This window comes from Lytechinus variegatus, chromosome 8, assembly GCF_018143015.1.
Source record: "Lytechinus variegatus isolate NC3 chromosome 8, Lvar_3.0, whole genome shotgun sequence".
NCBI lineage: Eukaryota > Metazoa > Echinodermata > Echinoidea > Temnopleuroida > Toxopneustidae > Lytechinus > Lytechinus variegatus.
In genome coordinates, this window is record NC_054747.1 from 35659105 (window position 1) to 35673839 (window position 14735).

Sequence of the window (14735 nt, forward strand, 5' to 3'; positions counted from 1 at the left end):
TTCTTCAGGCAACGTTATTACTGATCCACATGAAATATGAAAGGAAATTCAAAATTTGTATAGCAAACTCTATGCCAATCATGACCCTGCTATTGGAACCTCAGGTGAAAATTTTAAAGAAGATATTTTTTGGGAAAAATAGATATTAAAAAGTTGTCTGAGGATGATAGATCGCTTTTAGGCAATCCTTTAACGAAGCAAGAACTATTTGATGTAATCAAGTCAATGAAAGCAAATCTAACTCCCGGCCTTGACGGTCTTCCTGCTGAATTTTACGTGACTTTTTGGCCTGATATCTGTGATATGCTTTTAGATTCTTTTAATTTTTCTTTGCTTAAAGAGAAATTCCAGTAGTTGCATTTAACACTGATTTCATGAGAAAGTCTGTAAAACAAAGCTTAATTGTCAGTATATCAACAAGGATCTAGATTTGGTACAGTTACCGTTAACTGAACTTTGTGAAATCTTGAAATCTACGCTGAAAAATGTTCACACCGAAGATCCCCAACACAGATAAGCGCACGTGGGACAATGTATAATTATTGCTTAGGGCGTCGGGCCCGACGCTCTACCCGAATCCTGTAATTATTTGCTGATTTCTCAGCAATTACACAATTTCTTCCAGAATCCTTTGGCACATGCGTTTTATTTATACAAATAGACACTTTGGTGGTCATTTAATTGGATTATGTACAAACTTTATATTGTTACCAAAACTAGTATTTACCTTTGCTTAATGGAGTGATGTCCATGTCCCAAAGAAATGGTGTTATTAGTCTCCTTCCGAAAAAGGATAGAGACCCTCTATTTATCAAGAATTATAGGCCCATTACCCTCTTAAGTGTTGATTATAAGATTTTAGCAAAATGTCTAGCTAATAGATTGAAACGTTGTATTTATTATCTTATCCATTCTGACCAATCTGGATTTTTGAAGGGAAGAAATATAAGTGGTAATGTTCGCCTGATTTTAGATATTAAAATATATTGTGATTTTAAAGATATTCCTGGTTCAATTGTACTCTTGGATATTGAAAAGGCCTTTGACAATGTTTAATTCAAACATTACAACATTTAATTTTGGGAATAATTTTATAAATTGGATCAAGACTCTGTATTCTTCGCGGCAGACTTATGTTTTAAATAATGGATTTTTAACAGACCGTATTTCTATGCAAAGAGGTATTTTTCAAGGATGCCCGATTCCACCATATTTATTTCTTATTGTAATCGAAATAATGGCTCTTTCTATTTGCCAGAATGATCAAATCAAAGGAATTCCTGTTAACGGGCATGAAGTAAAGATTTTTCTTTTTGCAGATGATTCTGTTGTATTTTTGGACGGTACTAATAATTTGTTTAATGACCTTTTTGATACTTTACATATATTTGGAGTGCATTCTGGATGCAGAATTAGTTTATCTAAAACAGAAGCCATCTGGATTGGTTCTAAGCGGGATTGCCAAGAATTTCCCCTTGCTAAAATCCGGGAATAACGTAGAAGACAAATACATTTAAATCTTTGGGAATTCATTTTTCACTTAATTTTGGTTCACTGTTTGATCTCAATTATAAGGTAAAGTTGAAAAGAATGGAACAGACTATTAACTGCTGGCAAATGAGGAATCTTTCTCTGATTGGTAGAATTTGTGTTATCAAGTCTCTTATTTTGCCTCAACTTTTATACCTTCTTTTCTGTTCTCGGTATCAAAGTTCCTTCTAAATTTTATAAGGACTTGAATAAAATGTTTTTTTAGATTCATTTGGAAAGGAGGCAAGGACAGGGTTAAAAGAAAACTGATGTGCAATGATTATAGCCAATGTGGCCTTCGAATGGTAGACCCTTATGCATTTGCCCTTGCTCAAAAGATGTATTGGGTGCAATATCTTCTTAATGAAAGATATACTTCGACATGGAAATATATTGAGTTGTCCTTTTTGGAATCTTTTCATCAAGATTCAAATATTCTTTGGAAAGCATATGGCCCTCAATGTGTTTTAAGATCTCTGGGATGTACACAACTTGCTGATTCTTTACGCGCTTGATATATATATCGAGAACAAGCCACTTTTGATATCTTTGATTGTAATTTATCTGACTTAGGGGCATGTCAATCATTAAGGTTTAACACATTGATTCGTTCCAAATCCAAACAATATTTTTATTATGGTACATGGTATGATAACAATGTTCACACGATATCAGATTTGGTTAATCCACCCCTCCCTAGCCATAAATTGTTTGAAGAACTTATCTTGGATTTTAATATACCTCGTTCTGACAGAAAAAAAATCTAATCCAGAATATCCCTAAAGACTGGCTCATTACCAATCTTCAAAAAGCTGATGTCCATGACAATGATGATGTTCATTATATGTTAATTCTCAAATTGATAAGTATTAAAAAATTACCCAGCTACGCCTATAATATCTTGAGTGGCAAATCTAGCCCTGACGCACGTTGTGAATATTGAAGTAGTATCTTACCCATTCCTGACAATATTCCATGGGAGAAAAAACATTGCAATAACTTCAAATGTTCGATAGACACTAAAATTCGTTCCTTTTATTTCAAAGTTTTTCACAAATGCATTGCTTTTAATGACTTTCTTTTCAAGATTAAAAGGAAAGATTCCCCTTTGTGTGAATTTTGCAACAAATTCCCTAAAACATCGGTTTATATATTTTGTGTTTGTGAAAAGGTTTCACCCCTGTGGCAAGATTTATTGACTATTTTAATACAGAAGTTTGATTTTAATTTCACTTTATCTAATTTCAGTAAAATGTTTGGTGATCCGGATGACAAGTCAATTTCCTATTTATTTCTATTGTTGAAGTACTTCATTTTCATTTGTAAATTCAGCAAAGTTGATCCAAACTTTGGAGCCTTTAGATCTATTGTTAAAAGCAAAGGGAAATTAAATATTGTGTGGCCCAAAAAAGACATAAACTCACGGCCCATTTTATAAAATGGAAGTTTGAATTAAAATTTTTGTCATCTTTACATGTAGCATTATATGTATCATTTTTACCCTGTTTATATGCATACAAATTCTTGCCATCAAAGTTGTATAAAATATCACGTCTGTGCCATTGCGTAAATCTTTCCGATCTTTTTTCTTTATTATTTATTTTTTTTCTATTCTATTTATTATTATATATGTTTTTTCCCTAATGATGTTTTGATCGCTTGTAAATATTTTGATGATGTTTGATTTGTTAATTTTGTTTATTTTGGTCAGTGTTGACCCAATAAAACATATAAATACAAAAAAAGATTGGATGTCTTTAGAAATCCACATTTATTTTTAAAATGTGCGCTGGATCCTCATATAATTTATTATGTCAGTTTTGACCTATGACAGTCATTTTGGGTACTTAAGACATAAACTGACCATTCGCGCAGTTATGCATTATAAACTCTTCAAATAGACAGGAGATTGAGGTCTTAAGCATGTATTATCTTCTTCCCTTGTTAATGGTAATGCATTCAAACGGCCTTCTTGTGTAGAATTTTATGCTGATTCCAAATACATTAGTCTTAATGACCCTATTCAAAAGCTTATGGTCATTTTGGTCATTTAGTTCCCTCAAAATGACCAATGATACAAGTTTTGTTTCTCTCTTTAATCCTCATAAGAGGTACTTTATTTGTTCACATAATATTTACGGTTACACTTTACTTTAGGAAATACGAACCTTATTTCGTTTTCGGATTAAGGAACCTTCGGAATTACGAACCTTATTTCGTTTCGGATTAACGAACCTTCGGAATTACGAACCTCATTTTGTTTTCGGATTAACGAACCTTCGGAATTACGAACCTTCGGAAATACGAACCTTCGGAATAACCGAACCTACGGAATTACGAATGTATGCGGATATTAACAATCGTTTTTACAAAAGTCGCATACACAAATATACATAGATAAAATAATTTCGAATCTCTGCCTTTAGATCTTTAATAAGATAAAAGGCATGAGTCTTATGTTTGTCGTTTTCAAAACATTTTCTAATATAATTTCTATAAATTACAAATTGTGAAAAATTTATAATAAGATTAACCAAATCAATTTTTGTTTTTTTTTTCTATTTCATGACCTATTACAATAATTTTAACATCGAACAAAGCATTTATTAATTTGGAAACAATTTTCCAAAAAACTGTTACCCATTGACAGGTAAAAAGAAGATGAATACTGTTTTCTAGAATTTTACCAATATTACATAAAATATCATGTTTAATTTTCCATTTCTTAAGGTTGTCTTTACTTGGTAGTATTCTATGAATAATCTAAAATTAAACTATTTAATCCTGTTGTCGTTTACATAATCAAGTTTAAACTCTAATAATCGTTTCCAATTGAATTCAGGAGGCAAGCTAAAGAAATCGTTCCAAAAATGAATTCAAGGGAGGTCCCTTTTCTCCTTTTCGATCATTAAATGATAAAAATGTCTGGCTTTTATGCCATTGATTTCTATTCAGTCACCTGTTGATAATTCAATATTGCTGGATTTCGATGACATGCTATTTACATTTCGTGCACTATTACGTAATTTGTCAAGCCAGAACTTCGGGAACGCATTTTTTATTTTCAACAAATTAAAGGTAGAAAGTAATTCTCTTTCTTTAAAAACAGTGCATATTGAATCAATCTTCTTCCAATCACCACCTGTTAGGATTTAATTAACTTTTAAAATATTGTTTTTTATCCAGTTAAGAAAATATCATACCTTTTTTATACTTTATGTTACTACTGTACCAAATAATTAAGTTTTCAATATTCGTTACTACTTTAAATCAGCCCATGAACAGAACATGTCAACATAAAATATGGGCAAATGCCTTTTCATACAAATACGATACATGTCACTAATTTTGGCAATTAAATGTCAAACAAAGAGGGAAATCCCCGCCAATTTTCTGGGTCCAATATTCAAACAGGATTTTCCAAGCATTGTCCTCTCCTGCCAAATATTTAGTGATCCATGACAGACGTAGTGATCAACATTTTTAAGTCAACCATTCCTAATCTCCTTTCTTTTTCAGGATTATGACATACATTACGTTTCACCATTTCTTTTTTTGGAATTATACAAAAAATTGTAAACTAGTTTATTAATATCCTTGATTATTTTAGAAGGGATTGGTACTGCCGTAGCAGTATGTACTACCTGTGACATTACTAAAATGTTTATTACCACCACTTTTCCATGTAATGATAATTTTCTCATTTTCCATGAGTCAAGTATATTTTTCATTTTTTGAACTTTGTTGTCCGATTTGAGAGATTGAACAACAAAATATTTTTTTCCAACAAAAACAAAAAGACATCTTCAGTAAAAAGAAGATTGTTAGTTTCATTGTTGTTTATATTCATTTTCATAAGATTTGATTTAGTCCAATTGATTTTTGGCCCAGCATATTTTCCAAACGTCTCGACTTCTTTCATTATCTTTTTGATGCATTGTATAGAGTCAGTAAAAATAGTTGTATCGTCTGCATATTGAACGATACGTATATCTCTATCGTTCAATCTAGGTGGAATTTGGATTACTTGTATTTGATTATTTTGTCAAATTTTCTGAGCTAAAACCTCTGCAACAATAAATAAATAAATATGCCGAAAGAGGGCAACCTTGCCTAACGCCTCTCTTTATAGCAAATTTGTCTGATATCCAACCAAAATTTAAAACACGTCCACATGCACGGATGTATAAAACGTTTCTATCCATCTTAAAAACGAATCTTTAAACTTGAGTTCTTTTAACAAAAAGAATAGGAAATCCAAAAACATAACAACACCTTGTTTCTTCGTAAAAACACAATAGTCAATAGTATCTTGAATAAATCTAATACATTAAGAAGCAGATAATTTTTTTAAGAATCCAGTTTGATCTTGCGATATCAGTTTATTTTTCACTTTCTGCAATCGTAAAGAAAGGGTACGGCCAGCAAGCTCATAATCAATGTTTAGTAACGAAATTGGGCACCAATTGTCTAGGAGTTTTTTATCACCCTTCTTATACAATAAGGTAAGTATGGCCTGTCTCTGTGTACAAGACAACTGTTTCTTTTCATGACTTTCATTTAAGGTATAGTGTATTTTATATATTTATTTTATATATTTATTTAGAACATATTTAATCAGGTACAAAAGATCAGTATAAAACTGTTTTTCATCAATGACCTGATGAAAACATAAAGAATAACATAAATCATCACATCATACATGAAAATATAGTCAAAATCAAAGATAACAATACTTAGTAACATAAATAAACAAATATTGTTACTTAAATGGTAATATTAATCAAACTAAAATATTTTAAATTATTAAAAACGAACAGCAACTAATTTTAATACAACTAATTGTATAGATTATTCGCTGATAAAAACAATAAACAATGAAATAATTCTGGCACAATAGAAAATCGAGTGAAAAAGAAAAAAAAGGAAAAAATGGCAATCAGTTATAAAGGTATGTCTAACTATAAGATATCTAGGGTTAGGATCATTACAAATAAAAGCAATGTAACATCAATATTAACTAGGAATAGGGGAATGGTATGTTAATGAAATATAAGTAAGGGTTATTATGTTATTATTGTGGCAGCCATTGTGAGTCGAAAATTGACATGACATCACAGGAAATACATTTTTTAAGGATGATTTAAAAGAATTTACTGTAACTGCATTCTGAAATGAGTATGGTAAATTGTTCCAGACCCGTGCGGCGGAGAACAAAAAAGATTTTTTGAAGCATTCAATATTTGGTTTAGGGGGAACAACATTTAGTGTATTGTAATTACGTGTTCTAACATTATGCCTTTCACAAACCATTTCAATATTATTACATAAACGAGATGGGACATTTCCATGAATACATTTATACATTAAATTTGCTAAAAAAATCCCTTCTTTGTTCAATAGATCTCCATTTCATATCCTTAACAATCTGTTCCCCACTATAATTTATAAAATCGAAATTACTAGTAACGTATCGGGCAGCTCGTTTCTGAAGTCTATGAAGTTTTGAGAGGGCATTATAACCTATTTTATTTCCCCAGATCGATATGGCATAGTCCAAACAGGGTTGTATATTGGATTTATATAATATATTTAATAGGTTTTCATTAAGGATATGACATAATTTACCAAGTGAAAATATCTTATAAGCTAAACTTTTAGACAACATAGCAATATGTGAATTCCATTTTAGATTTTCGTCTATTTCTACCCGAAGATATCTAATAGTTTTAACTTGTTCTACTGGCTTATCGTCAATGAATAAGTGAAGTTTATCAGTGGATCCATTTTTAAGCAACATGACCTTTGTCTTATCAACATTAATTGTAAGATGATTGGCGTCATACCATTTTTTTTATTTTATCTAAGTTATTTTGCATATCAATATATATTGCTGTTATGTTTGGACCAATATTATAAATGACAACATCATCCGCAAATATATTACATGTGCCACTTACACTTTCAAATATATCATAAATCATTATGAGAAATAAAATACTGCCCAGAAAATTTCCGTGTGGCGTCCCAACGGTTACATTTTGATAGAAGGATAACAGACCGTGGCAATATACAGTTTGTTTTCTGTTGCGAAGGTAACATTTAAACCATTCCAAAGGGATATCATAAATTCCATATTTCTCCATTTTAAAAAGAAGTAGATTATGGTCAATTGAATCAAAACATTTTGATATATCCAAAAAGCATGCTCCAACAACTTCATGTTCATTAAATGCTTCATACCAGTCGTCGACGACCCTGTGTAAACAAGAGACTGTAGAATGATTTGGTAAGAAGGCAAACTGATCAACGCTAAAAAGGTCATGATCAAGAAAATAATTAATGAGTTGTTTTTTAACAATCTTTTCAATTAATTTTGCAATATGACAGACAACTGATATTGGCCGATAATTTGTCTTGTCAAATTTGGACCCTTTCCCCTTATATATAGGAGTCGTTTTAGAAATCTTCCAATCGTCGGGGACTGACCCAAGAGAAAGACTGATATTAAATAGTCTACATAAAGATTTATAGATATAAGGGGCAGCAAGTCGTAAGAGCTTTGAGTCAAAATCAAGGATATCTAAATTACTAGAAGATGAGAGTTGACGGAGTAATTTAAGGATCTCATCAGGTTGAATATCTGTAAACGTAAATTTATACAAGCATTTTGGGTGTTTCCATTCAATAGTATTATCGGTGTAAAGCTTATTCATCTTTTTACCAACATTGGAAAAATAATCATTCATTGTTTCACAGTCAACTTCAGAAGGTATATTTTCATCATTTTTTTTATTTCCTATTACTTCCACAATTTCTTTGGATTATTCTTATACTTATCTGACACTTCATTATAATATTCTTTTTTATTTGTTCGTATTAGACTTGTAATCCTATTTCTTATTTTCCGATATTCAATTAGATCTTTGTTAAGCTTTTTCTTATCGTACTTCTTTTTAAGATAATCTCTTTTGTACATTAATCCTATTATGTCCGGTGTTATCCAAGGGGAGTAACGGTCCTTAACTCGAGTAGTTTTTATAGGGGCATGTTTTTTACAAACATTTAAGAAGAAAGATTTCCATTTATTCCATAATGTATTTAAGTCAGTCTTATCATCCTGAGAAATTGATTCATTTTCAGAGTCATATTTAGACAAATCAGTAAGAAATTGATTTTCATCAAAGTTTTAAAGTTACGAAAACGAAGAGTTTTATGTTTGACCTTAGGAACATCGATATTAGACAAGTATATATAAGATAATGATTACTTAAAGAAATACATGCAACGTCTGATATTAAATGCAAATCGGGAATGGACGTATAAATGTGATCAATACATTTTGATTTTGTCAAACTAAGCCTAGTAGGTTTTCTTATTATCTGTGAGAGCATAAAGAGATTTTCGAGATCATCAATCGAACTCCGACCTATGGATTCAGAGTCAAGATAATCTATATTAATGTCACCTAAGATCATTATTTTTTTTATTTTCAATAGATACAGGTTCAAGAATATCAAATACATTGTAGGTCATGGAAAAAATCACTTGTTGAATTTGGGGTCTGTATATACAGCATAATACTTTACTTTCATGTTTAATATTATTTAGTTCAAGCCATACTGCTTCTAAACTTTGATGATTCAGGTCGGATCTGACGCGTTTAATAGACCTATCGCTCCGAATAATGTTATAATTATCAATTTTGACTGTATCATCACTAACAAGGTTATGCAGCCAAGTTTCCGATATGCATAAAATGTCAAAATTAAATTTGGTCAATAAAAATGTTATTTCATCATGCTTATCAACAATACTACGGCAATTTATATGACCAAGTTTTATACCTCTATATTTGTTAAGACGTTTACTGTGCAATTCGTATTCGTGGTTATCACTCTGTGGATCATCATGACACATTTCAACATCTTTACATTGTAATTGACATTCATTTTCAGCATAGTTACACTGTATATCAAATTCACTATTATCATGATCATTATTTTGTTGGCTATATTGACCGTTTTCATCGTATTTACATCCACTTTCAAAATCATTATGGGGATCAGATTCGCTATTATGATCATTTCTTTGTAGTTCACTTTGATTGATTTCATCATCTTTACACTGTACGGTATACTCATTTTCATCATAGGTACGCTGTACATTAAATTCACTATCATCATGATCATTACTTTGTTGATCATTTTGACCTTTTTCATCATCTTTACATTCACTTTAAAGATCATTATGGGGATCAAATTTGCTACTCTCATTATTATTTACATTTAGTTCATATTGGTTGATTTCGACATCATTACATTGCAAGATATGTTCATTTTTGATGACATTACTTTTCGAATTAGATTCAATAATATCCTAATCATCACATTGTAATCCAAATTGTATAATTGTGTCATGATCGAATTCAGGAAGTTTACATGGTAAATCAGATACGTGATTTTTCTTATTTTTTGAAGTAATATACAAATTGCGTAAGTCACAATCATTATATTGTGGATCATATTCAGTTTTACTTGTAACATACGAGTTGTCTTGTAATCCACATTGATGATGTCCATGTAATTTATATTTTGAATAAAAGCAACTATTTTTAGATTTTTCTGTGTTGTTTCCACAATACTCACTGCTTTCTTTGCCAGTTGTGTTTTGATTGAGTTTACGTATTGTATTAGTTTCATGAGTATCATCATTTGGATTACAATACCTTCTGTCACAATGAGCGTTTCCTTGTTGAAATTTGATATTACCACATAAGTTTATATGAATGTCTTTTAGTTTACTGTAATCATATCTTATATTATCAGAATAAGATATATCAATACATTCATGACTACTATATAATTTCTGTTTAATATTTACATCATTATTATCACCACATTTATATTCGTTGCACATATGAGTACCATAAAATATCTCTTTGTTTTCACAGTCAAAATGTCTTTGGTTGTTGATGACTGTCCTATGTTTGGATTCATGCATGTCCTTTTCAGTTATATTTTCATGTTCATTGAAGCGTATGTCAATGTCATTTTCTTGTTCAAGACAATATAATTTGTATTTACAAGGCATATGTTCATATGGTGCGTCCAGTTCAAAATCCACGTTTTTATCAAAATTTACTTGAGATTCACATCCATTAAATGGCAGGTTGATATGATCGATATTAGGATTTATTCCTGGTTCGAAAATACCATAGAGATAGTTTCTGGTATTTGGTTAGCATTCGCTACTCAAATCAAATACATTAATTAATTCATGATTATTTTCATGTGGAGTTCCGTTGTCAATACGACCTTTTCCTTTGATTTTTCCAAGGGTCTCTTTTCTATTTCTGTGAGTGAATTGATTATCATAATCGCTGTTCAGATGGGTAATATATTGGCCTGACACACTAAAGTCTGTTGGTGACTGTTGGTACGAATCTTGAGGTTCAATATGCTCATATGGTCTAATGTTTGATGATGGGCATAGAACGGCTCTCTCTTCCTGGCCAATATATTAATAATACCAATTCGGGCAAAATTTCTATTTGTGTCCAAGTGCTAAACACTTTTGACATTGTAGTCTTGTTCCATGTCTGCAGTTTGACCTGTTATGGTTCCATTCACCACAATTATAACATCCACCGTAAGGTTGGTGTTGAGGATAATCAAGGCTGAAGTTACGATCATCCGGTAGAGGGCGGTATACACTACCCCGTGTAATAGAGGGGTGTGGCAGCTGGATAAGATTCGCCCTGATGATAAGCGATCGACTCAGACTTTTTTCGATAAGTCTGAGATTGATGAGGCAAGGAGGGTGGTTGCTTCACACTCTCTACAGATGGGATAATGCTATTCACATTTCCAACGATAGGCTCAAGGTAGTTAAGAAAGTTTTGAGTAAATATCTCAACTCCTGCACTGTTGACATGGATACCATCATGTGATATGTGGATATCAGGTTAAATGTTGCTGTTATTGATAAAGTTCCACCCATGTCTATGTGCTAGTAAAGTCAGGTGGGAATTGATATCTTTGACTTTTAATTGGTGTCTTAATGAGGTCCGTTGTATGATGCCAGATATAGCAATTTTGGTAACTGTTGGACATTTTTCAATGATGTGTGAACTCAGTGGTTCAATCTGAGTTGCAATTTCCTCACTATCAGTGTCGTGAATGTTGTTCGTTCCTATGTGGAGGATTACTTCTTCAGCTTCACGTTCATTGGCAAGCCTTCTCGTTATGTCAGATACATCCTCGACGCGGGCACCGGCGATCGATCGTATTCCAACAGGATTTGGTTTAGAAAGACGACGGGCTTCAATGCGACGAGTCATCGAGTCTCCGATTATAAGACTTTTGACCTTTTTAGTTTGACCCTTCCTCATATTTTTTAACTTTACACTTTGGGCCTGTCTATATTCATTTAGTTGATCTGTTATCGGAGTACTGTTGAGCATTACCATGTTTAGGGAATTTCGTGTATCACGAGTTATTATATTCTTGTCAAACATCTCATGGTTGGGAAGTTGGGTAGAGTTACGACAGTAGGTCAGCATGGTTGGTAGGTTGGAAGAGACATTGATTTTTTGTATTAAGGCTGGGAGGTTGGGCAGAATTTAGACAGTTAGTCATCATGGTTGGGAGGTTGGGAGAGATATTGAATTATTTTATGGTTTTATGTTTGAGATTAGGAACAAGGACATCTGGAGGTAACTTGTTTTGGCCTGCATACGGTTGGAAGGTTGGGCAGGGCAATTAGATTTTCAGGTAGAAAGAGGTCCACTTTCCAGATATTAAAGTGACTAGGCCTACAATATGGCTGGGAGGTTGGGTAGGCAGCATAGAGCATTATGTGGCTAATTATGACTTATATATGTAAATGGTAAGGAGGAGCATGTCAGGATACATTGTAGCTTTAGAAATGTAGAAGGTTTTTGTTCAGAAACAATTTGTTTGAAACCTGACAGATCACCAATATTGATATCAAAGTATAAGCTCCAAAGATGTTGTTTACCAAGATTTAGGGAAACACCCGTGGGAACTACTATCCTGCGGGTGGGTCACGTGATTAACAGTCCCAGGGAGGAGTTACTACCCTTCCTGGCGATCACGTGACCATATCTTTCAGTAAGTTTAATAGGATGCCACAGATGTAGTTTTTCGTTATGTCTTACGACATTGTTCAGACTGTTTTGATGTTTATCACCTCTTATGTTATTTAGGCATATTGCCTCTCTGTTTTGATGCCTCGTACGGAATTAAACGGCGAGCAATGGCATATCATTTGTCCACGTGTTTTCTTCTCAAAATTCGAATTACTAAACTACGTAATTATTTACGTCGTGTGGTAATTCGAATTACTACACTACGTAATTATTTACGTCGTGTAGTAAATTGAATTACGTCGTGTAGTAAATTGAATTACGACACGACGTATATCCGTGTTTTTGACGGTCTCCTGCTTCCATAGTTTTTGGTACCCTATAAGATACAACTAACCAAGAAAGGTTTACTTCCATCTTTTAACTGTATTTCAATAAAAATAGTATCATATTGATCACTACTCAGATATGAATTAGAGCATACATGGTAATGGACATCATCTCTTATATACAAGGCTACTCCGCAGCCTTTTTTGTTAAGTCTGTCAACGTGGATAAGTGAATATCCATTAATATTAAACATATGAACTGAAATATTATTACAAAAACATGTTTCAGAAACTCCAATAACAATGAATTTGTAATTCGATGAACTAAAGAGAAGTCGCATATCATTGCAATTCCGAATGAGACTTCTTAAATTTATATGTAATATGGAGAAATTATTTGGAGTAACCTTTTATATTTGTGAGAAATGATCAGAAAATAAATAATTGCACGATTCACTGGTTACATAGTCTTCATTGGAGAGTGAATCCATAATTACCGGGGAATTGTTGAAATCAGTATATTTTATATATTAAGATTGAAAGGGTTAACAAACAAGGATTGGTATCTATCCTCATCGATACATCTGTCTAAAAGAAAGAAGGTGAGAATACATAATAAAAATGAGTCATCATCGACGTCATGGTTAAAAGGAATTTTTCCGAGTTGCATGGAACACAATATGCTTTCACGAAAAAAAAATGTGTAAAGATTTACAAGCAAATTGATCGTGTGTTTCCCTGTTTTTATAGTTTACGCGTATGAAAAAGTGTAATGAATGAAGGTTCTCACATAACTGTGTTAGAAATCGTGATATTTTGGACAAATCGGCGTCCCGGGCACGGTGGAAAAGAATTGAAATACGCGGGTCTTTCCCTTAAAGTCCGAGACGTCTGGTCACCCTGATACCAGATGAACTCCACAGGCTGAGCCGATATTTGTTGCAGCGCCCTGCTGCCCTGTGAAAACCTTTTTTTTTCAATCTGAAATGTTTTGCAAATGCCATCAAAAGTGAGTACAAAATGCTCCAATTTTATTTTTGAAAATCATACTAGCACCAAATAACATTCGGTTTCTTCGCCCCCTATTTCAGTTTCCTTCGAAAATTGTTATGCGTATTGCCCCCTCCTTGGAAAAAAAATTCTTACGGCATGGATATAATAGAAATCGGAGATCTAACCAGTGTGTTGTGCCAGAATTAGCGGGATGATAAAAACCCGATGGTTTTCATTCCTTTGTTTGATAGCAGAAGGAAAATGATCTCTCTAACAAAAATTATAGCCATGCTTTTGGTTTATTGATTCAACGTGAAATACGCCTAATCTGAATCAAGTAATGTATTTAATGAACGGTAATCATCATGAATCCAGACTTTCTCGGTTCCCCACTATTATCTTAAAATTTTATAGTTCCACCAAAAGGGTTGACGTTGGCTGAAGATGGCTCTGACGGGGAAACACTAAATGGAGGATCAATCGTTGTTGAAGAAGGGGAAAACAAGACGTTAGTCTGCAAGACCAATACCTCGGTGAAACCACCTGTGGACCTGGAGTGGGTGATTCCAAAGAACATGAAGGGTATTGTTCAATCACCAAAGCTTCTTAATGATTCAAATGATAATAGACTTGCGTTGCCTACACAGACAATATACATAGCATCAATATACATGGAAGATTTTGATGAGATAAAGCTTGTGTGTCGTGTCACTGTTAATTCATCTACAAGCCCAATCCAGGCATCCGTTGTCATAACAAAGGATGGTGAGTTC